Source organism: Zonotrichia albicollis, chromosome 3, assembly GCF_047830755.1.
Source record: "Zonotrichia albicollis isolate bZonAlb1 chromosome 3, bZonAlb1.hap1, whole genome shotgun sequence".
NCBI lineage: Eukaryota > Metazoa > Chordata > Aves > Passeriformes > Passerellidae > Zonotrichia > Zonotrichia albicollis.
This window is the reverse complement of record NC_133821.1, coordinates 19948170-19973769: the sequence shown is the minus strand read 5'-3', so window position 1 is coordinate 19973769 and position 25600 is coordinate 19948170. Positions and strand designations below refer to the sequence as shown.

At 42.0% G+C, this 25600-nt stretch overlaps 1 long non-coding RNA gene across 1 annotated transcript; it reads right to left on the bottom strand.

The window, feature by feature from the left end:
- Positions 1-22380: 22380 nt before the first annotated feature.
- LOC113459829 (uncharacterized) lies at positions 22381-24750 on the bottom strand. Its single transcript, XR_003381397.2, has 3 exons — positions 24633-24750; positions 23840-23914; positions 22381-22505 (listed from the first exon to the last, which is right to left on the bottom strand). It is a non-coding gene; the product is annotated as an uncharacterized LOC113459829 (long non-coding RNA).
- Between the last annotated feature and the right edge of the window lie 850 nt (positions 24751-25600).

Sequence of the window (25600 nt, the reverse complement as noted above, 5' to 3'; positions counted from 1 at the left end):
TTGTTATTTAATATAGCTGCCATCTAAAATCTTGGTGGGAGGTTAACTTTCCCTACATATTTCAGTTAAAATTCACTTGAAAAAAAATAAAATATATAGCTGCAATTCTTTGCAGGGTGCAGCAAAAAGCCAACACTAATGCTGAAATCAAATAACCTGAATGCAGGCTGAAAGCTCAGCCCTAGCCCTTCACAATCTCCCTTCCCTCTTGTCAAGGGGGCCTTGGGCAAGCTGCAGTCAATCCCTGTAAAGCAGGAGTAATTCTATTTACCTTCTTTGTGTGAGGAAGTGGATAAAACTCAAGATGCATCATCCTAGGCAAGAAGACATGTGTGAGGAAGCCAGACGTCTGCTCTGGGACCATGGTCACTTATTCTTCCCTTCAACCACGTGCTGGTGAGCAAGAAGAACAATTTGGCTGGAGCCTTCCAAGCTCCCAGTAGGGTTTGTTCAATGGGAGACCATTATTCACCCTTGTGAATAACAAAAAGTGGCAGGAGTTCCACTCTTTTACCAGCTGGAAAAGACTGAACAAGCTGCAGCTTTGTTAGAAACCCCTCCCCTCAAGGCTTTAACACCCAGCATCTTGAATGGCAAGTGCCAGACAAGCCTGCTGGGAAAGAAGAGATGCCACAACAGGGAGCCCAGCAGCATGGACACTTGTTTTCTTTGGGAAAGAGTCCCCTAAGGAGCTGTATGGCTGCTAGTTAGGTAACACCGGTAATTTTTGCAATGTCAAATAAATTAATAGGACATCACATTACCAAAGCCTGTCTATTTTAAGCCATTAAGTCACTCTCACTCTCCTGTGTATGTGTGAGAGAAAAATCCAGGTAGAGATACGTTGTTTTAGCATGGCAAGCAGTTTATTTCAAAATTGCACCACTTTTAGTTCTATTTGTAAATCTTGATAAGATTTATGAAACAAGACAGTTTAAGTGACTCAGCTCACCCATTCTCATGTTCCTTCAAGAATAAACAACAACATGCTGTGTTTTGGGTGGATATCCGTCACTAAAGCGCATAAAATTCAAAGATCATTTTACTTCTAGCTTCCAAAGCTCTGCCCATGGACTGAGTCCAAGCATGCAAAATTTCATCCTGCAAATATTTGCCAGAATTGTAATCACCTTATTAATAAGGGCTTTGTTGTGATAATGATGGAGCCTACACCTATCTGTGCTACAAACAGCAAGAAAACTGAGTTAGGACTATTCACAAATTCTTCTTTTGTAAATATATGGACACTGACAAAATGAAGACAATTAAAACCTCAGGTTGAAAATGGAAGGTGAAATTTGAACACTTTGATTTATTGGACCTGGGTGAAGAGAACTGGCCACATGCCAATGAGTGACTCAAATCTAGATAAGCTGCAAGCTTTGCCTTATCTTCTGGTTTGCTGTTGAATGCTTCTGAGTTGTTCCTTGTGCTATGAATGGATCAGTAAGTCTGTGACGGTGTTCACAGGGGTTCTTGGATGAGGGAAGAGATGAGGATCTGACTCCATGTTTCAGAAGGCTTGATTTATTATTTTATGATGTATATTACATTAAAACTATACTAAAAGAATAGAAGAAAAAGTTTCATCAGAAGGCCGGCTAGGAATAGAATAGCAAAGAATGATAACAAAGGTTTGTGACTCTGCTCTCTGTCCAAGCCAGCTGACTGTGATTGGCCATTAATTACAAACATTCACATAAAACCAATCACAGGTGCACCTGTTGCATTCCACAGCAGCAGATAATCAATGTTTACATTTTGTTCCTGAGGCCTCTCAGGAGGAAAAATCCTTATGAAAGGATTTCCCATAAAAGATGTCTGCGACATAAGTCCCAGCTGGTTTACAAAATCACGGGGACGCCCAGCATGGAGGTGGCTGTGCCAGCACCAAGGGCTGCCTTTGAAAGCCTGCAGAGCTCCTCTGCAATACCCTCCATGGTGCTGTTGTGCAATCCCAGCCCTTTTGCTCCTGATTTCCTCCAAGCACGTTATCCTGCCCCTGGGCTGTGCCTGGACTGGGGATGCACAGCAGCTCCCTGGCCAGGCAGGGCTGGTGCAGTGAGAGCACAGTGAGGGGTATGGGCAGCGCTGGCTTCTCCTCCCTGCCCTTCAGACTTGCAGCTTGGCATGCTGCCCTCCCCATCACACCCTCCCACCTTGCCCTCTGGCAGCACAGTCTCACAGCTGCTGGACTGTGAAATAGCTCCTTTTTCCTTTGTGCCTCCTTGATGAGCTGTGAAACAGGTGAAAAGAGGAGGAAGAGGCTGTGCTAGTGTTGGTGAGAGCTGTGCTTGCTGCCCTATCCGTTCTGATGGAAGTGTTTCCCAGCAGCCATGCAGAGGAGTAGAAGGAGCAGGGCCATGTCCAGTCCCACTCAAATGTCAGTGTCACAAGGACACATAAAACAAGGAGAAAACCAGGAGCTGCTGCTCACTGGTGCAGATATCTGTTTTTGGCTTTCAGAATGCTCTCTGGAGGCAGGAGTCTCAAAGCCCTGGTGGGAACAGTGCTCCACATGTGGAGTCACCTCTCCTGCTCCCTCCCATCCCATTGCCTTTGCTCACCCAGGCAGCTGAGGGAAGGGGAGCAGTATCTCCCACCCCCTCTCACCTTGTTTCCTTGTATTCTGTCCTTCCCTTGGCAGTGGGAATGTGCTGGCCACAACCATCTCTAGGCAGAGCCTTTTCCATCAGAATGATGCTCCCTTCAGAGCCAGGAGGGTGGAAGAAGAATGCTGTTTGTCACAGACATATTTTATGGAAAATCCTTTTGCTAGGATTTTTTTCTCCTGAGAAGCTGAGAAGCCTCAGGAACAAAATGTAAACATTGATTATCTGCTGCTGTGGAATGCAACAGGTGGATCTGTGACTGGTCTCATGTTGTTGTTTTTAATTAAGGGCCAATCACAAGCCAGCTGTCTCATATTCTCTGGCCAGTCACAAGATTTTATTATCATTCCATTCCTTTCCTATTCTTTTCAAGCCTTCTGATGAAATCCTTTCTTCTATTCTTTTAGTATAGTTTTAATATATCATTTTCTTTTAATATAATATATATCATAAAATAATGAATCGGCCTTCTGAAACATTCTCATCTCTTCCCTCGTCCTGGGACCCCTGTGAACACCACCACAGCTGTCCTTAGCTGCTCTCCATTTTCCTGCTATGGAGTTTCCTTCTCTCTGGCTCCCAGTCTGGATTAGAGGGGAGTGCAGGCAGCTCTGGCTCCAAACAAATGACTGCTCCCAGGAGGAGGATGTCACCATTCTGGGTGGGAGACCTCAGCCTCCTGCAGCCAGCAGGAGACAGAGTTAATGGCCTTTTTTACCTCATTAGTTGAATGTTTAGGCATCTGGTTTTGACAGAAGAGATAAAGCTCGAAGCTGCTGTTCAGTATCTGGTGCTGAACAGAGACCTTATGTTTACAGGGATTTTAGTCCAACAATTTTGATGAGTCCTACATTCACCCATGGTAAATACATATCTGTGTCCTGGAGAAGCCATTCTAAAAGGAACTTTGAGTAAACCTTTGATAACTCTTCCCTTACTTAAAAACATCCCCTTTGGTTGACAGGGTGATATCAAGACTTCAAATTGGAGCTGGTGAAATGCTCAGATCAAAAAGGATGAATTTATCTTCCCAGTAATCTATAGCTGCTATGTCAGACACTGTGCTGCAGCGTGTCCTGCTGTGTGCCGTATGCCACTTATAAAGCAACAATAAACCTTCCCAGATAGTGCCTCACAAAGTGTTTACCAGAATATAGATTGCTCTGAGATACAGTCAAAAGTTGCTCAGAAATAAAAGATCAGGTAGGCTGACCATTTCAGCAATGCCTTTTTTTGTTGTGCCTTGGTTTTGCCTTTTTTTTTTCCTTTTTTTTTTTCCCCAGCAGCATCTAAGTGCAATAAAATATCTGTGAGAAGAATTGCTATAGCAACAAAGTATGTTCTCCTAATGGAGGCTGTGTGTAATAGCTGACTGCCACTAGAACTTTAAGGAGAAGGAATAAAATCCATCACTAAAGCAGGAAAAGGAAAAGCATTAAAAATTAAGATTTTATTGTTCCGTGACTTATGTTTACTTCCTTCACATCTCCAGATGATCTAGAGAACTTTTGGTAGTTCCCTTCTATTTACTGCTTCACATCAAAATTTTCAAAAACTCAGAAACACAATGTTGTGAATGATCTATTAGTAGTAATAGAATGATACAGTTTTGCATTCAGCAGTAGCAGGATTGCTATGAAGATGAAGAATTAGGAGACCACAGCAGCACTGGGAGACCACAGGTAAGGCAGCAGATAAGACTGACACAATGCCAACACAGAGCAAGAGGTCATCCTTCCTGCTAAGGTTCACAAAATACAGAGAATGAGGGGGAAACTACCCCAAAGAAAAAAATTAACAAGTTCAAGATCACTCAGCAAACCAGTGGCAATGTCATTACCATATCCTCTCACTGTCCATCATCTAATAAAGCTGTTTATAAAGCTAATTTGACTGTTCTTGTGCAGTGTGATTACCACAAACCTTAAGGTGGACTGTGTTTGTGCCAGAGTTCAGTGTGGCAGCCAAACTGTCCCAGGTGACAACAGTACCCATGCTTCACTCACCCTTAGTCAGGCACTAAGAGCAAATTTCCCTTCCCTCCTTTCTTCTCTGTGGCTCAGACTGTGGTGCCAGTCACACCCCAGAGAAAAGGGAGATTATAAAATGGACAAATTTCGACCTCCAAAATTATTACACAGCATATCTGGAGAAAGAGAAGATTGGCTAAAGAATTTAACTTCAAGTCACAAGTTTTCTGCTTCTGGAATGGTGAAGCTTCAAATGCCTCCAAAGATGCTTTATGCTGATGGAGATAGCCCTTGTCCTGTCTTTGTCCTTTTCTCCCATTACCTGTGTGGTAATGCTGGCTCTGAACCTAGCAATTATAATCTAGGTTGAGACAAACTCCTTCTGCAGGTGAGCAAACTGAAATGCTGCATTAAGTTCAGGGCAAAGAAGCAGCAAGTCCAGAAAACTTGATTCGTACTGCCCTGGTGGAGTCTTTGCATACTCAGGTCTGGAAACTGCAGAAGGAATGTAAAAAAAATCAAAAGGCTCTTTTAAAAGATTCTCTCCCCACAGCAAAAAATATTTTCTGGCATATCTTTGCAAGGAACCTTGTTATATGTTGTGCTATTTATAACTCACATGTCTCCCTAACAAGCAAGCTCCTCAGAAGCAGAAAAGCGAGTGTGATTTGAATAGAGCTGTATATCACAGTTTGATTTCCCACTCTGGCTATGATTTATAACAAAAGCATAGCAGCATGGGTCAGCCAGGACATTCTGCAGAAAAGAAAACTGAATAAGTTTCCTTATTTGTATGAAAGGCATTTTTTATAACTGAAAGAGTGTTTTAGGCTCCCATCCTACCAGACTAAGCAGCAAGTTGTCTTCATTCTAAAATACAGTTTCTTCTCATTAGGTTCCACCTCTAACATTCTTAAACAAGGCTTTGTATCACATAATAGTGAGAACAAGAAAATATGAGTGACTAACAACCGAGCATACAAGTGATTTCCAAAATCGTATAATGGTCCACTTTAGATGTTTACCCTCTGTGAAAAACAAACAGACAAAAGCAGCACTGGAGTTTCCCTCAGACAGCAGAGGTCACCTTGGGTTAAAGCCCTGCCAGCAAGAATCAGCACAGGCAGAGCAGACAGCAGCTCCTGGGGTGGGAGAGGGCAGAGAGGAGGCAGATATGCACTCCTGAAACCACGGCTCTCCTCAACCTAAGGCACCAAACACTGCAAAATTCCTTGTGGTGGAATGAAAGGAAACCTGCAACCTTCTAATCTCAGGCAACTGCACCTACTGGGTGTAGCTAAAGCTGTCCTCATGTAAACTGCAGCCAGGTTTATAAGCTACAGCAAAACAGTGCCACATCCAGGTGATAAAGGAGCCTAATTTCTCTACCAGCATAAACGCACAAACTGGGGAGAGATCAGGGTTCAGAAGATCAAGGGCTGCCATCTCCTCTTTGCAATTGTGAATAGGAGTGCCCAGGGATTACAGTCATGCTCTGTTTCCAGCTTCCTCTGTTCCCATGAAACTTTTATTGCTTTTTCATCTGTCACCCAGCTATTATCACCTCTTGCTCTTCTGGGTAATCAACTTAAAATGAGAATTGTGCTGGGGAGCTGTTCCAAAGAGTTTTTGCACATGCTGATTCTCTGGGAGGGTATCCAAGGGCCTGACTGAACACAGGGCTTTCCCAGAGCCCTGCTTTCCCAGAGTTGTGAGGCTCTCCCAGTTTTCTGCTGATTCCCAGCATCCTCAGTGTTTGTGGCATCATGATGAAACCCCTATTCCTCCTCAAGGCAGGTCAGAAGTGGCTAGGGAGCTCCAATTTGGGCCAGACAAATAAACCACAGGCAGTCCAGCAGCAATGTTTTGTGTTCAAGCTACCACACAACAAAAACAGTTTGGCAAGAGTCTCTTGGTTGTGTCCATTTACCCTAAAATGATGAAACTGGCTTTGTTTAGAACCTGAGCACACCCTGCCTTCCTCCTGAAGGCTTAGCAAGTTTCTACCCAGCTGGGAGCTGTTTCCCAATCCCAAAAGACTGAGCTTGCATAAATGTTTACAGATTAAGTTACTTACATTCTGAGCAGGGGAAAAGGGGAAAGAGTAAGGGGCTTGGTGAAGTGGGAAAATGACTCTACATGCCTGCCACCAGCTTCTTCCAGTTGCCTTTGCCTACCAAGCTGCTGTCTAACTCTCACCAGGATCTGTGGAAGACAGCAAGGGTTCTAATATTTCAATAGCTTTAATTACAGATTTCCCATCCCCAGAGGAAGCTAACAGATCCTTGTCTCATTTTTTAGTGGAATATAGGTTATTTACATCACATTTTAGCCCAGTCCTTTCCCTGGTATGCATGGCTTTGACAGATTGGTTATCCATCCACCAGTCAGTGCACAGCAGGCTGAGCATGGGTTTGCACATCAGCTCTCTCCCACTTAAGAGCTTCCCTCACCGGGAAACAGACTGATGGAGAGGTCCAGCTCTTTAAAAGGGATGTTATTCAAGTGGTGTAAAGGTGCTTGGCCTTTCTGAGAAGTACTTTTGTTGTACTAGCACAACAAAAATTAAACTGCAGGGACTTCTCATTGCATCAATGACAGAACGCCATCACAGATTTTAGCTGAAATTACAGCACCCTTCAATGCTTTTCCTACCTGTTCCATAAATCAGTTACCATGACTAGTGGTCAGTCAAGTTTTTCTATCATGTTTTCCTACTGAAAAATCACACACTCCCTCTTTTAATTGAAGTGTTTTTTGTGTTGGATTTAACATGAAGGTATAAAAGGAAAAATGAAAGACTAACTCCTCAAGCAGAACAGTTATAAAATAAAGCCATAAAAAGTGCCTCTTTCATTTACTTTGTTTGAAGATGATCTCATTTGTATTGTGGGCACAGATTTACCCTGTTCAAATCAAATTTCTATGAATAGAAAAAAACTGTAACTGTGATAAACACCCACAATTATAGCACTTGATTTTCTCTTCCATAATTTAGCAGAGCTTTAGCTGGTAAACTCTCTCTTCTCAGGAAAGGAAATTGTAAACCCTGAATTTTTGCACAGTAGTTTGCAGGGTGTCTGGTGTGTTCCTCTGAGTTGGGTACATTGTCCAATGGTGCCTAAAGCAGACAGTACCAGTCATAGGATCATAGAATAGTTTGGAAAGGACACTTAATGTCATCAAGTGCACTCAAATCCACTCTCTATGTCATTGATAAAGACATTAAACAGTCCTGGTCCCAGTGTGAACCTCTGAGGGACACTGAGCCATTGACTGCCATCCTCTGGATGAATTATCCAACCAATTCTTCATCTCTGCATCAAATCCACTTCTCCCCAGTTTAGAGAAAAGGATGTTATAGGGGAATGTGTCCAGGCCCTACAGGAGTCCACATAAATTATATCCATAGCCCCTCCTTTCCCCACTGAAGCTGGTCAGGCAGGACTTGTCCTTGGTGAAGCTGTGCTGGCTGTCCCCAGTCACCTCCCTGTCCTCTGTGATCCTCAGCACAGCTTCCAGGAGGAGCTGCTCCATGATCTTCCCAGGCACAGAGGTGAGGCTGACAGGTCAGTCCCTGCCAGGGTCCTCCTTTCTGCCCTTTATTGAAAATGGGTGCAATGTTTCCCTTTTCCCAGACACCAGGGACTTCACCTGACTGCCATCACTTTTCTGATGTCATGGAGAGTGGCTTGGACCCTACATCAGCCAATTCCCTCAGGCCTTATCAGGTTCCACAGACTTAGGAATGTTGTTTCCCCAGGTGGCATTTTCCATCTCGAGTGCTGGAATGCATGTTTCAGGAGTTATGAAGATAAATCATTCCTGTCCCTTCCTCCACCCCCTTCCTTAATTAAACAAATTAAGCAAAGAAAAGTTAAACAAGAAAACATTTGTTGTACATCTGTTTCCCTGTGCTATGTGAAGTTTTGCTCCCTCTCAAACACTCACTGGTGCTTGTTCCCCAGGAAAGGTCTTTCCTAGGAGAAAGCATCCTCTTCTAAGAGGAGGGTTTTTAGGAGAAATGAATGCACATGGCACAGTTTATTCAAGGATGGTCACAGCTGCTAAAAGCTTTCCACATCCTGGATCAGTGATTCCATCTCTCCTGCCCAGGCCTCTACCCTCTGTCTCTATGAAAAAGCAAAAGCCACTCAAGCCCTACAGCAGTTATTTTCTGGATGTTGAGATTCCTGGCATCTCAATTCCCAGTCTGGGACACATCTCTCCCTTCCCCTGATCTGCCCCTGCCTTCCACCCCAGGAAGAGAGGTGGCTTGAGAAAAACATATTTGACTGAGCAAAATATATTTGAGTACCTCATTCTTCTCCTCATATCTTGTTACCTGTGTTGTTCATTTTGGGAGAGGTGGGAAGTTGCTCTTTTTGACACTCTCTTTTTTCTGAAAGACACCTGTGGAATCCTTCCCTGTCATTCCTTGCATGCCTTGCCAGGTTCAGCTCCATCCATGCCCTGGCCTTCCTGGCTCCATCTCTACACAAATGGACTGTGTCTCTGGACTCTTCCCAGGTCACCTGTCCCTGCTTCCTTTGCCTGTGCATTTCCATCCTGCCCTTTAATCCCAACCCAGCAGGTCTCTTGCCTTCCTTTCCTGATTCCTTATATCTGGGGATCAAGAGCTTTTGCACCCTATGGAAAGCATCCCTAAAAAATCTTGGGCAACTGCCCAGGGAATCCTATACCATAAATGAGCCAAATACATAAATCAATCACTCTTTGCCTCTTTTCTATTCTGTGTAGCTTAATGTTTCCAGATGAGAGACAGTGGAAGAAGACAAAATCTTTAGATAGCTCTCTGAAAGCTTTCTCCTCCTCAGAGCGCTTCAGCCAGCTCGCTGGGGACATGAGTGCACACGGCATCAGTCTTGTGGTGGTGGGCTCAGCACAGGCTCAGCTCCTGGTGTCCTCTGAGGTGTGGTATGGGTGCACAGGGAGCTGCTCTGCTTCCCTGCAGAAGAAAGAGAAAGCACAGGAGAAAAATGAAGAGAAACAAGTGGGAAGATCCAGATCTGTAGAGTCAGGAGTGCAGCTTTGGAGGGTAGAAAGGCCAGGATGGTGACAGCAAAAAGTCCTCAAAAGGAAAGAAAAAAAGAATAATCATAGAGGTTGAAAGATGGGTTGGGTAGAAGAGAGCCGAAAAGCATGAAAACTGAAAATGAGTGAGCAATGGACACAGTGTCGCAGACATCTTTTCATTAAAATCCTTTCATTATGATTTTTCTTCCTGAGAAGTTGACAGGCCTCAGGAACAAAATGTAAACATTGATTATCTGCTGCTGTGGAACGCAACAGGTGCATCTGTGATTGGCCCATGTTGGGTGTTTGTAATTAATGGCCAATCACAGCCCAGCTAGCCTGGCTCTCTGTCTGAGCCACAAACCTTTGTTATCATTCCTTTCTATTCTTAGCTTAGCTAGCCTTCGGAGATGAAACTTTTCCTTCTATTCTTTTAGTATAGTTTTAATGTAATATATATCATAAAATAATAAATCAAGCCTTCTGAAACATGGAGTCAACATTCTCATCTCTTCCCTCACCTGAAAACCCCTGTGACCACTGTCGCAGACACAGCAGCAGAAAGCAGAAGTCATTTCCAAGGAGCAAGCTCTGTGAACACCAGCAGTCCATAAAGAGCTTGAACAGTCCCACCAGCATTTTCCAGCCTTTATCTAACCACAGTGAGTAGTAGGGAATGAAATCTAGGGTCATGCATATTATACAGCTCATAAAACTTCATAAAGATGAGATGTAGATCTGTGAGGGCTGTAATATAGCGGAATAAATGAACACCCTATAAAATGTGGAACATGGTCCCAACCATTCTCATTTGAAGATAAGCCACACATGAGGATTCTGGTCCTTGTCATTTTGTTGTGTAGGAAAGTCTACCCATTTTAATTAGAAGACTGAAGCCAAATTTAGAACCCTGCCTGGGACTACACTCCTATGAAAATTGTCTGTGGCCACTCAGTACACTGCAAGATTCAATAATTTTTCCTTCTTTTGCGTAATCTGAATGAGGGAATTGAAATAATTTACATTTTTTGTAATGATCAGGGAGTTGAAATAATGAAAGCTGATCATGAATATTTTAATTGAAGAATAAAATTATATTAAAATAATATTCAGATTTCTCTTATGCTTTGTCAAAAGACACTAATACCATACTGGTATTGTAATTTTTAGAAATACATTATAGATTCAGATATTCACTATTCATAAAATTCATTGATGCCTTTTTTCAAAGGTGCTTTAGAAAAGATTTAGAAATATCTTTAATCTTTGAAAACATTGTAGTTTGTGATTAAATATATCCACCACATAGCTATAAAGATGTGCATCTTCATCATAAAATCAAAATCAGAATATAGGACAAGATCAGTGCAATTGACAATTCTTATTGTTGCTAATGTTTTATGCAGTATCCTTCAGATGACCACATTCCCTATAAGTTTCTTATAGAATCACACTAAGGGTCCTTAAGAGGTGCAGAATTCACAGCAGACAGAGGTGATGCTGGAGTCCACCTTGCACCAAAATTTTTTATTTTAAGGATATCTGTCTTCTTTTTATCAAAAATCTTGCAAGTCTAAAAAAAAAAACCAAAAAAACAACAACAACAACAACAAAAAAAAAAAAAAAAAAAAAAAAAACACACACAAAAAAACCCACAAAAAACAAACAAAAAACCCCCATATAACTCAAAGTCAAATGCATTTGCCTTAGTGGGAGATCTGAATATCAGCTCAAAATTATACTGTAGGTTTTGTTTCTGTTATGCTATTCAAGGAATTTAAGTATTACAACAAAACACAACTGCATTTCTTGGTGTCTGTGCAGTGTCTAAAATAACAATTTTAAATTTTATAGATTTATAAATATATACCTCTTTAGAGGATTGCCATTATGCTTCTATAGCCTAATATCTACAATGCCTACAGGAAGCTCCAAGAATTCCTTTGTGTTCAAGCTGCTTGTTTTTAGCTTTGCTTAATGCTATATAAGTGGTTGTAATACTTCAAAAGCAAAACTCGTACTCAAAAGAAAGAATTACAGAGGGCTTGGCTTCTTGAAATGTGTATTATTTTCCAGTGTTATGCTACTAAAAAAATCCTCTATTTTTGATCATTAGTTATTGGAGGTTAATGAGATTCTTATGTTTCTCTTCTCTGACATATTGAGAACATCCAAAGATGTGCTCCCTTTTGTCCATGAGATACAGAGAGCAGAGCAGGAAATCCTGTCAGCAGAGCATTTTCCACAACACACTGATGAAAAACATAAACCATTTAGAAGCCATGTGCATGAATGTATCTTCTGTACGTATTTCTCTTATTCCAGAAGGTACAGGCTTCATGAGCGCAGATCCCTTCAAGTCCCAACTAATTATATTTTCACAGAACAGGAGCACTGATATAACTTTTAAGAATGCAGCAGGATATCCACAAATAATGCTTCTTTGAGATCTTATCACTGCAGAAGGAATACTGATCTCAGTAGGGGTTATGCTCACCATAACTGGGGAGGTAAATCCCACTGCTCCTTGTGCCCCTGCTCATCCCTGGCACCTGATGCAGGATAATGCTGGTGAGGAACTGCAAGAGAGCAGCCAGTACTGCCCTCCTTGGAGGCAAAAGGCAGGGCAGAATAAGTGTGCAAGAGGGACACTGAGGCACCAGCACTGCTTCACCTCAAAAATTACCTAAATATGTGATGCTAAGTGGCCAGGAATTAATTTAATCTTTGGGTTGCTCACACAGAGTTGATCAAAGGCTCTGTCCTTAAAAGCAGGCTACTTGCAAGCAATCAGTGTAATTGTATGCCAAGAGGGCACAGGGGCTTTCTTGGGAAAAGAAGAAGAGCCTTTTATCTGAAAGGATAAACAGGCAACACAGAAGGCATTTTTGAGAATAGGATTTCACCATCCCACCGTTACCAGAAAGGCTTCTCCCAGCAGAATAATCATATCTAAACTCCTGGCTGTCCAAAAAAGGTACTGCTCCTTATCATCTTCAGTGGAGTCCCAGGCTGCCCTGCTCCTCATCTCAATAAAGAACACAGCTCAGCCTTTAATCAGTTTGCAAACACAAGGATTCATTTGAGAAGCAGGTGCTTGTGCTCTCCTCACTGTATTTGTACCTGCTGCCCCACTGCCTTGCCTTGATTTCCCTCTTTTCCAGCATCCTCCACAATGCAACCTTATCTTCCCAAAACAGCTCCCTCCAGATGCCAGGCCAGTGCCACTGCTGCAGCAATAAACTGGTGAGAGGGGAAGGATCAAAGATAACACTTACTGAAGGAAAAAGTAAATTCCTCTTCCAGGGTCTGAAAACATCACCTTCACTTCTCTAAGCTCAGTGAATATCAAGCTGTTTCTGAACTTGCCTCCATCTGGAAGTAAAATTATTGCTAGTTAATCTTTAAGTGCCTTTGGCAGCTGTCATCTGGGTTTTTTTTTTTATATTATCCTTAAAACTTTTCTAATGGTAAGTACACATGCAGTGAGAAATAATAGCCCTTTGTGTAACAAGCAATACACATGCTTTGTCCAATCATTTTTACAGTGTTTTTCTCCATTTCAGAAGTTATTATCACAGGACAGATTGAAAGCTGAGCCATCATACCACAGCTTAAGTGTAGCAGTGAAATGTTCCCTCTTTTTCTCCCTTTCCCCTCCAGCTTCTTTTATTTTTCAAACCAAAGGTGTACAGGATGCTAATTGTGACCAATATATTATTATTTCTCAAGAAACCCAGCCTAATTCCAGCACAGCATTTGCTACTCTGCTCTCAGATCACAGCCTGTGTGGCTCTGCCAGCCAGCCTCCAAAACATCCCCTGCCATGGACTTCTGCTGATGCTACAGGTTAAATAAGAGGGAAGGACTCAGGCCCTGCAGAAACAAAAAATAAGATAGTGACCTCCACTCAGCTTTGATGCCAGGCAGTTGCTGTGGATGTAAGAAGTGAGAGGCCTGCAGACAGAGACAGCTGGGGGCCCTGGTAAGAGAAGCTCACTTTGAGACAATGCAGTGATGTGCTGGGTGTTGGTCCTCAACCATTTCTCCTTGTATTAACTCGGAGCAGGCTGCTGCAGGAGAGAGGGATCCTGAGATCTTTGTCTTGGCACTGATCTCTGACTTGATAGGAGATCCCAGCTAATCCCAGGGCTCTTACTGGGCTGCATATTCCTGGAACTGCCCAAGATGGAGAGTTACCTTAAAAGCACTAAAATTTAAAATAAAGGAAAGTACAAGAAATCCACTGAGAAGCCACTTTTAGTACCAACATTCTGCAATGTGAACCCCAGTGTTTAGAATGGGAAATGCTTGAGGCTAACTCTGAACCCAGGCTCAAACTCCCATACAGATTGTGAAGGACAACACTGAACCCAAAAGTGACAAAGATTTGAACCTAAGTTCAGTGCCTGGTCTATGCATAGTGCTTGTCTCCTTTTGTCATTAATTTTTTCCCTTCTTATACTTCTTTTAGAATGCCTGATTGATGGAAAGCACTCAAAAAATCATGAGCCAAAAGCTGCCCCAGGTACAATCCTGGATTAACTCTCAGGATTTGTTGCCTTTTCTACAGCCATCCCTGGCAGCAAAGGTTGGCACCAAATTCTTGTGCCTGAGTGTCCTTCCTCCCTGCAAAAAAAGCAACCTGTTTTCCATCAGAAATATTATTTCAAATTCAGCCAGCAGTGTTTAAAGCAAAAGTCACCATTAGCTCTGGATGTGCTAATGCACTGTGCTTATCATGGTTCTGTATCGACTCTAAATTTCAGAACATGAGGCTGTAACACTTATTCCACCTAGGATTCTTAGTAGTCACTTAAAGCATGTTTTCATTAGCCTGTAGTAGCCTCCATATATTTTAACAAAACACTCAGAGTATTTAATCTTGAAGCTTTCAAAATAGTTTTACAATTTTACCTCTAGCCTATACATATAATTTGAAATTGAAAATTTTATGTCCCTTTGGTATATTTGTTTCAGTGCCTGAAATAAATTAAAAATCTAAGTCCCAGCCTACGCTGTTGGAAGAAAAATTGAAAGTCAGATAATGTTAGGCAGCCAAAGCTAGCAAATGATTAAAGAGTGGTAGGTAACTTAGCTCCAGTCTGTGGCAGCTGCATTGTGCAGCTTGAACAACAGAAATCTCTCTGCATGCACAAAGGGGAAGGAGTTACTTGCCATATATTTAGGTTAGGGCCATGTAGGATATGTGTACATAGTCTTTTGCAGCTGACTGGCAGTCACAATATACTATTTATCAGCTGGGAATTTTTGTAGCAATCTTAAAACTGTGAAGCAATTTATAAGGTCTTCCTTTCACTGAACATGTTTTTATCAGAAAAGCAGAGAACAGAATAACTTGGGACTGAAATCTAGTCTAATATTTCAGAGCCCTTGAGACCCTGATCAGACCATTTCCCTGTCTGCAGATAATCTCCTACTAAACTAAATGGATGGTGCTTTGTTTTGTCCACATAAAAATAGCACTAAGACTTTGTACCTGAAAAAAGCAAGAGTTTGAGCTCCCTGATGTGCATGCAAGAAAAAACCACCTTATTTAACTAACAAAAGAATGAGCTAGGGATGAGAAATCCAGATGCTAAAGCAGATAAAAAATTGATTGGCACAAAAATTTTCCTCAAGTTGTAGATATTCTGGGTAGCCTGCACTCACTGGGCAGATAACTAATGACATGCTTCTCACTCTGGAGTCTTTAGGCCAAAAGCAGCTCTCAGTTACCCAACTTGAAATCTCAAATAAATCTACTGATGTTACCACAGAGTTATGTCAGCTTCACTGAGAGCGTAGCATGATGCCTTGTTTACAAAATTAAGCTCTGAAAGGTACATCTGTGTGTGCATTTTGATTTGCCAATAAAATAATTTTATGGAGGTAAATTTATGCAAATACTTAGAATATAAATCCAGAGGAGAATTTTAGTCTTGTATTCATTAAAGATTATGCACCATTTTACAAGAAGGTACTCAATATGGGATACAGTTAAAAGGAATAAATTCACAGAGATTTAATATTGTACCAAGTCTCTGCTCCCTAAATGTGTATAAAAGAGTGCCCTCCTAAGAGAAAAGAGTTTACATGCCCCAGTCCTTGTATTTGTCTACTTAAAAATATCAATACATTTCTCCATGTCACACAGACAGCATTACCCCTCTATCTTTAATCATGCACAGAGTCAGGGGAAATCATTAGACTTCCCAAAGGCCAGACAGGGAATACAACATGTAAATAAGGAGAGTAATGCAGTTTTCCTGCACCAGTCCTCAAGTTATACTCGATCCTTTCATAGGGGATGGAACATTATGAAAGGATGGGGGGATTGGGAACAAAGTCTATGTTAACTCCCAGATCAACAGATACCAAAATGAAGTCAGAGAAACTGTTATCTTAAGCATTTATTTACATTTTTAGGTACACCATACCTGAGAGTATGCAGCTTATAGTTTGTTCACTGGAGGCAGAACAATTCATAAAGGACTGCTGCTTCTTTTCCCCTGCATGGAAAAATTCAACACTGCAGGTGAGGCGTTAAGGGAATGAATTCCAGAATATAAAAGTCACATCAGTCTTTCAATATGAGGATCACCTGCAGGCTTTCACACAATTTTTTTATGCTTACAACAACTCTGTTTAAAAGAAAACTTAAGGGATGGCTGGCGAGGAAGGAATTCGTTTTTAAAGCAGGCATTCGGAAAAAGCGGTGAAGGAAGAAACACCATTCATTTTTCTCAAAGAAAGAAAACATCAATTCCACCATGAATACATCTATAAATTATCATTTATTAACTTTAAAAAATAAGTTTTTCCAGCCTGCTTTGGCAACTCTCCTGCAGGTTTCAGAATCATGTTCTTGATGGTAGGAGCTAGCCAGTTCCCAAGAAGACTGCTTTGCTGACATTATTTTGGGATAAGGAAGGTAACACAAGCTCCATGCATTTGCTGAAGGTGCCAACACTCATACCACCTAGCTCTGAAGAATCTCTGCTTGATTTAAATTAAAGAGTCTGCTGGAGTTTAGCACAGTGGATGAGCCTACTGACTCACACCCAGCTCTTAGTGCCTCAATGACACTGGCCAGAACAAGGAGACAATTGCCAAAATCACTTCAAACCAGCTGGCAGGCAGCCACTGCTACATGAACTAGAGCAACCCTCAAATGAAGCACAGCTTACCAAATTGATTTTGATAGGCCAGAGAATACAGGAACAGTTTAGGCTGGCTGCAGGCACTGGGCAAGCCATAAATTCACCATCAGCACCATGCAGAGATCAGGAACTGGAGCAGCTGCACCCAGAGCAGGGCCTGTCAGGACAGACAGCTTTTCACTGCACCATCAAAGGCAAAACCGTGCTCCCCTATCAGGTAAAAGCTGGTGCCATCATTCAAAAGCCTATCAATTTTTCTGAGACATTATGTCAACCTTTCTTCAAAAACACTGAGGCAGAGCCTAAAAACACCCCACAGATTTGAATGTCACTGCCAGTGGTTCAGTCTATCACTTTCTCCTCACTCTCAGCTTCCAACCAGCTTTAGAGAGTGACATTTGTGCACCTGAGGATGTGTGAGCTGACACTATGTACTTTTTCAGGTGGCTCTATCTCTTCCTGGGTTTAATAACAAAAATATTTTCAAGCTGCACTGTCCACAGAGCCCATCAATATAGAACACATAAGTGATTCTTTAATTTTATGTACTAAATGTCCATATGACTGGGTGTCTGCTATACTGCCCAATGTTTTTTTATTCATTTAAAATGTGAATTTTCATAGGGAAATGCATAATGTGATCAGGATTTTACTAACACATAAATGAACAGCAGTCAGACTGGAAGCTGCTCTTCATATGCTGAACAACAAATACAATCCTTTCACACCTCCTTGCAGCGTTCCCCCAATTCCCACTCAGCCTCTTCCCTCTCCACACCATTCTGCACTGAATACTGCCAAGTGGAACACATGTAAGGAAAGCCAGGAATTTTTTCTTTGCCTGAGAAAAGATGAACCCATGGACTATGGATATAAAGAAAGGAATGAACAGATACTGGAAGACACAGAGAAAACACGATTTCATAGTTCACAGTCACACTCAGTGCAGTCGATCCCTGATCTCCCCATTTCCACAATGCAAATCATTCCCCCCCTGTGTAGCTGTCCAAGGATACAACAAGCAGTGCCTCTATAATGGTAGGCTGTCACCATTCCAGGAAATTCTTCACCAAGTCTTTTTACATCAGGTTTGGAAAGGTAAAATCTGCAACAACAACTCAAAACCCCAACCAAAAACCATCCCCTCCGCAAAAGACCCCACAACCCAGAGAACTACTGTTTTCCTTCAGAAGGGAGCAAAAGCCCTTTCTAGTTCTGTACATGTTAGAATTTTTCATTTCCAAATGACTGTGCAAGAAGCAATGAAGTCATCTTTACAGAATGCTTTTGAAGAACTATATAAATAGTTTCTCAGTCCTGTTTCTCAGTGCAGAATCACACAGCATATTCAGGCAAAGGAAGGTTTTTGGGTTTCAGCTCAATGCTTCTCCTTCAGTGAATTGATCAGCTGAAAACAAATGCAGAGCAATACCCTTGATGTTTATGGAGTACAAAAGGTGAGAACCTCTGATCCTCAGACCTGTGAGACCTGCTTTTGCCAGCACCCCAGAGCAGGAGATACTTATGCTACATCATTGTGATGCCTTGTGAATGCTGACCGAGAACAGAGACTAGATGGAGCTAAAGAATAATGTAGGGATTTATTAGGAGGCCTCAATAGATACACTTTGGGCAGCACAACCCAAAATGGCCATAAAATGCATGACCAGCCAAGGGATCTCATTTTTATAAGTGTTGGTGCATTTGCATATTGGAGCTAATTGTCCAATTACAGCTTTAGCCTGTGAGGCGCCATCCTTCTTGTTTTTTGTCTTTGGTAAATTGTTGTTTATGCTCTTGGGTCTGAAATCTGGATGGACTGTCCTTGGGTCCCCATCTAGAGAAGGAATGGTTTTGTCTACCTGCTCTGTGAAGAGAGCTTGCTATCCCTTAATATGAAGCCCAGACTTATACACTAAAGCAGAACAGAATCTGAAAAATATAAAAGCCAAAACCTGAGGTACCAGCAGCACCATGAAAGAACCAGATGTGCTTGTGGCAAGCAGCTTACAGGGATGTCAGGCTCCCAGGTGCTTCCCAGTATCTCACAGCTCACAGCATCCAAGCCATAGCAAGGCAAACTTGTCTCAGTGGGTCCCAGCAGCTGCCCCTGCTCAGCCTGTCGTGCTGTTGTGGCAGGAATCAGCTAGATGGAGCTCATGGGGTGGCATGATGAGCAAAGTTCCCTCTGGGATTTCTCTCCGGGCCTCCTCCCCTGCTTGAGGCATCCCACACAACCTCAGCACGCTGTCACAAACGAAAAGCAGGACCCGCAGGAAGGGGATGAAGGAGGGAGGTGAGAGCAAAGCGCGTCTCGGATGCTGTGTGAGCCCAGATCCTTACACAACCACTCTGGCTTTCCAGGGATGGATGGGCTACAAGGGAGAAACAGGCTGTGTGTGTGTGTGTGTGTGTGTGTGTGTGTGTGTGAGCCAGCTCATTCAAACTCCTACCTGGCAGCCTGGAAAGAGCACAGCACTGACAATTCGGGAAGGAACCACGCTGTTGGAGAGACGTGACAATTTGGAAGTTGGTTTTCCTCTGACAAATAGCAAAGCTAGCTGTGAGATTTCGTTGTGGTCAGATGGAGTGTGTCTTTATGGGTGTTTGAAGTTAGAATTAATTAGTAGCTTTTAGCAGTCTTGTGAAGTTGCCTAGTTTTGCTGGATTAATCTCATATTGCAGAAAGTGATGTAAAGACACACTGTGCTAACTCCCAGTAAACATGAAAGACTCAAAGTGCACGGGAATTGTTTGGTGTGGACGTATTGTTTTGATCCATTGAGTGGCAGAATACTTATAAATTGTTAAATCTGAAGATTCCACTCAGTCCCTTGGGCTGAAAGTTTGTATGAAAATTTCATTTCAAAATGACAAGCCTATATGTGCACAGGAATGGTTTTCTAAATAAAACCCTAGATCATTTTTTATTCATCTAATGTCTAAAATGCCCAGAGGCATAGCTCCATAAAAATTTTAAACTTTAAACAAAAGCTCCTTTTAAGTTGCAGGAAAACAAAACATTCTGAAAGCAACAGTTTGTATTATTTATTGTGATGTTTACTTAGCAAGAGAAGCTGATGAGTTAATTCTCAGTGGAAGCACTGAATTACTTTAGGAACAGAAGCCCAATTAATTAAGGATCATTTCCTATTGATTTCACTGTACTACAGTCCAGACTCAGAGTACCTGCTATACTCCTATACAAGATAAACATTATAAATAATAATATACTTACACCAGTTGCTGCTGTCCTGATGACTTGTAATTTTCAGAGAGGAAACACTTCTAAGACTTTTATGTGAAAAAAATAAAAGCCAGAATGTCTATTGAAAGACAGAGAACAGGAAAACACAGAAGAGGCACTGTGTACACTCCAGATAAAAGACAATAGTCAAATGAAGAGACAGGTTTAAAAAGCAGACAAAAGTGGTAATACACACATTTGTATTGGAGTTATCAATAGGAAAATGACAAATTTAATGTCTGAAGCTGAGAATTTTTTAAAGTGCAAAACTTGAATGCATTTGAGACACACACTGTGGCCAGACTTTTAGGCCAGATTCACCTCACAACTTCATTATGAGCAGAAATCAAGCCCTGGAAATGTCATTATTTAACCACTACCATCAGTCTGCTGCATGGCCATGAAGAGCCAGGGCACAGGTTTTCTCTCTAGGTGTGTGTCCTGGCTCCAGGCAAGACAGAGTTAATTTTTGCAGCAGCCAGGAGGGGCAAGGCCAGAACCCTGGGATTATTCCACATCACCTCACTCCGTGGCAGGGGAAGGGAGGGTGGTGGTGTGTCCCTGATTTTCTGGTGTGTGCAGTGGTGTAGTGCCAGATTCCCTGTGGTGAGCAATCACCTGTGGATGATTTGCCTGTCTGGTACAGGCAAACCATCTGTTTTTGGATCTCTGGTATTTCGATTATTATTGTTACTTCTTGCTTTCTCATCTCATTGCTGTTTCTAGTGAATTGTTCTTGTCTCAGCACGTGATCTCTGCCTTTTTATAGCCCCAGTTCTCCTCTCCATCCTGTCTCAGGGAAAGGTGGGGTGGAAGTGAGTGGGCAGCACATGGTCTGGAGTGTTTCAGTGGGAACACTAAACTGGGAAATACCATTCTTAAATACCATTCATTAGGGTGAACTTATCCATCCTGGGGACAGGCTGGAGGCCCATGTGCCCCCACTGTCAACAGCCTTTCCACCCAAAGCAAAACAATGACATCTCTGTTGAGGATTGAGCTTGCCACAAGCACATCTGGTTCTTTCACGGTGCTGCTGGTGCCTCAGGTTTTGGCTTTTATATTTTGCAGATTCTGTTCTGCTTTAGAGTGTAAGTCTAGGCTTCATATTAAGAGATAGCAAGCTCTCTTCCCAGAGAAGGGAGACAAAACAATTCCTTTTCTAGCTGGGAATCAAAACCAGCTGATCTAGATCTCAGGCCCAAGAGCAGAAACAGCGGTGGAATGAAGAGAGAAAACAAGGATGGGACTTCATGGGCTAAAGCTGTAATTGGACAATTAACCCCAATATGCTAATGGACCAAAACTTGTAAAAGTGTGAGACCCTGTGACCTGTCACCCTTTTGTGGCCATTTTGGTTTGTGCTGCCCAAGGTGGATCTAGGTGAGGCCCATGTGCCCCCACTGTCAACAGCCTTTCCACCCAAAGCAAAACAATGAGTTCCATTATCCCAGCTCTTAAAAGAACATAAAATTTGGAGTGAAGTTTTGGCTCAGTTCTCAGGCAAGTTGCACTGCAAGATTACTGAAGGAAGACAGATATGTTGGATTCAGGTTGGAAAATTTAGCAAACAGTACATGCATTACCAGAGCACTCCTTTGGTACAACCATGTGCATTTTCAAACAATTCATATAAAATGGTGTTCGTTGAGGGACAGTTACAGAAACAACTTGTCTGGATACAATTTTCAGACCTGCTTTTGTTGAGTTCAGCACCTGGAGCTGTGATATCTCTGCTTCCTCTTAAAGCTAAACTTTGTTTTGGTCTGCTACCTCTCTCCACTCCCTGACTGTTTCCTGCCCTGAAGCCCACACAGCAGTACCAAGTGACCCAGCTTTTTTTTGCACTCAATCACTAAAAAGACCACAGGGCCATAAAGATTTGATTTTTGCTAGAGGCAGTCAGGCTAACTACTAATTACTGTCTTGTCCAGCAACTTCTCTTTCAGCTCTTACTGCCTACACAGCCTCACTGGTTTTTTTCCACTTAGCCTTAAGAAATGACAAGAAGCACATCCATGAAGTTCAACCAGATTTACACCTCATGATGCCCATCAATACTGTACAGAACAGTAACAACACAGGAAATAAAATACTCACCTTTACTTGGACAGTAGGACTGAAAAAATCACTTGAGCTGAGGCCCTAAACAAGGCTGCCAGTTTGAAAAACAATGCATAAAGCTACCAACTTTTAAAAGACCTCTTTATTAGCTAAAGGAGAAGATGAAATCAAATCTTGTGGTTATGGCAAGGAGAAAAGGAAGCTGCGAGCAGTGCACACAGAGCAGGAGTGCAGAGTGCCTAAAAGCAGAGCATGGACTCACCAGGAGAGCATCCTCCAAGACCTGAGGTCAGGCTCCTCAAGAGGCAGCAGATGAATGAGCAGATCTTCATGGACAGGCATCAGGACTCCCAGGCAGGGCTGCAGGGGCTGGGGCTGGCAGTAATAGTGTTCTTTGAAAGCCTTTAGGAAGCTGGAAAAGAAGGAGAGAAAAAGGAAGGTCTCAGAGCCTTTGACTTCTGCCCATTAAGCTCAGACTCTCTGAGCTTAGACTCAGCAGGAGGACAGGAGTTAACCACAGAAATGGCCTTTACATGTCTTCTGCTGGTTACATTTTGGGTTTGCTTAGACAGAGGATGGACTTGAATGAGTGAGGTAATTTTTTGGCCTCAGGAACAAAAGGAATCAAGAAAGTGACCAAATCTATTTTAAAAAAGAAGAAAAAAAGAGAGCATTTTAAAATTCTATCCAATTATTTAAAATAAGACATTTTGTGAAAATAATTCTTCCAGATCTGAGAGCATGTGTACTAAATGTGAACATGAGGTAGAAGGAGCTGAGTTTTCCAGCCTGGAGAAGTGAAGGCTGAAGGGAGCCAACTTTTGTCTTCAGCTACCTTTAGGGGTTGTAGATAAGGGAGCCAGACTTCTCTGCATCTCACGCTGAGAGGATGAGAGGTAATGACTGCAATGGAGCAAGGACAGCTATAAGGGGATGCAGAGAAAGATGTTCTTCACCATCAGGCTGATCCACCACTGAAGCAAGTGTCTCCAGGGGCTGGAGGAGCTCTGTCCATGGAGATTTGCAGAAAGCTTGACCTTTACTACAATGTGCAGCCTGTGAGTCACCATAAAAACTCAAACTGAAGTTGAGACAATTTAAGGAGGAAGGTTGTAGACATGTGTCCTATTCCTGCTGCCACTGACATATTTGTCCCCCATCCTCTTCTGTTTCTTTTTATCATACTGGAGGCTGCCATGGATGCATCATTGCAACTGCAAATGCAGACACTCCTCAATCCAGTTACACAAATTGAATGTTTTCTATGTTTCAGCCTATTTTGGGGGTTCGGTGCATGCTGAAAAGCTGGGAAAAGTACATTTCTAATGCACTGGTTTGGAGGATATAAGGTGCCTGGCCTCCAGGTCATACACACAGGTCAAGGAACAACTAGATTCAGGGACAGAGACTGCTGCAGTTTATTTTTTGATGTTGTTGTTGTTGTTGCTGTTCTTTCCTGCTGGCAATAAATAAAAGCCCCAAAAGATATAATTTTTGATAGACACAGCAGGAGCTCACTTCACTGAAAGCAAGACCGGAACCTTACCCACTGACACGCAATTATTGAACTCCCTTCATGCCCCCATGCACCAGCTGCACTGAACAGGGGGAGCACAGCACCACTATGAAAATGTTCTGATATGCAGGTGGCCATGGCTGGAACAAGGGACAGGATCCAGGGATAATTCTCAGTGCAGGAGGTGAAGTGTGCACAGCAAGTGCTGATTGCTTGCTGGGGCGGCCCACCTGCAAAATAATCCATGGCTAGGGCAGCATCCTCCCCTCCATCCAGCTCATTCTGCAGTGTTTGCAAAGAAAAACCTCATGGGTGTAAAGTCCGGGTCAGGAAGGCAAGTAAAAAGGGGAGAAGGAAAAAAAAAAATAAAAAAGAGAATGAAAAGAGAATGTCAGCTTCTGTGCAGTGTAAACTCATAGTGATTATTTTTATTACTATTATTTTTATTACTATTATTTTTATTACTGTTAACTTGCTAACTGTGTCAATAAGACAAAGTAAACACGCACAACAATCACAACAGTCCATAAATTCAGTGCACAAACAGCAGTTACACAAGGTTGCTTAATAATTCATTTTAGTCGGCTTCAGAGTAACTTCTAACAGAAATAAATAACAGGAGACCATGAAAAAATCTAAAACCCAAAACACCACTGTGCGTGCTGTGAACTCTTGTTCCTGTGGAGTCTTTAATGTTTTGGAACATGATATGCAGCAGACACAGTAATTTATAAGGTTTTCCATACTTTTGTTTTGTTTTACATGTGTTCCTGTCCAACTGAATTCTTGTCAAAGCAAAGCCTCAGGTTTTTGTGAGCGAAAAATCCTCTTGGTAGCAAGAAGAGGACAGTGGGACTGCAGAGAAGTTGGGACACATCCAGTCTGTGAGCATGTGTGCCTGCTGAGATTGGACCCTGGCATGGGCACTTCAGACCCTGGGCATGGGGAACCTCTCTGCAAGTTCCAGCCGCACCTCCCCAGTCCATGGGCAAAGCCAGAACGTTCACACAAGGGCTCACTCACCTCACACCTTGCCTGTGGTGCTGCTGAATGTACAAATGCCCTCAGTTTTTCCTTTCCTTTTCCATTTTACACACTTGTCCATATCCTAGAAAATAAGACAAGGACAAAAGTTAGGAAATTCTGTTGCATTTTCTTCTTTGAACACTCACCATAACCACACCTTTCGTTCTCACAGCAAATCACATCACAGTCAGGGTTTGTAATTTTTGATGAAAAAAGATGCAAATTTTAAATCACTTAGAATTGTTTCAATCTTTCCAACAAGACCTTCTGAGTGCAAAGTATCTGTACAGCATCACATAGTTTATGTGATATTGTACTTTATCCAGTGGTGCTTGTTCAGAACATAGATTACTACCCAAAGACAAGGGGAAATAAATAACAAATTAAAGAAAAAATTATAGTGTAAGGGGTTGGTTTCCTTACCCCTCAGAGTTCAATTGTTGGTGGTTATTGATTTAATTTCACAGCACAGGCCCACATTGATAAAGGATAGCACAATGTCATATACACATAGCAAGGGAAATTATGGAAAAATAAGGATGTAATTTTCTTAAACTAATTTTATCTTGTTACTATAACATTCCCCACATTGATCCTTTGCATTTATTAACAAGTAGCAAAATATATTTTTATAAGAGGGAGTAAAAGAAAAAATTTGAAATTTTAACACCGTGAATGGCTGAAAAGTTTCTTGTGAAACTTCACAAGAAAACTATTCAACTAACCCTTTCTCTTTGGAATTTTTGCTTTCCATGGAAGAGCGTGGATATTTTTCTAATCTGAAATGTATAAAGATGGGAAGATAAAAAAAAAAGACTATGCATAAAATGAAAAGAATTTCTGAAACATAAGTTATGGCAATACCTCTTAGAAGTTATATTTGAGATAGCTCATATTTCTTTTCTATCTATATACCCCTGCAGTGAGGCTCCCAGTGGAATGCTACATCCCATCACACATGGGAG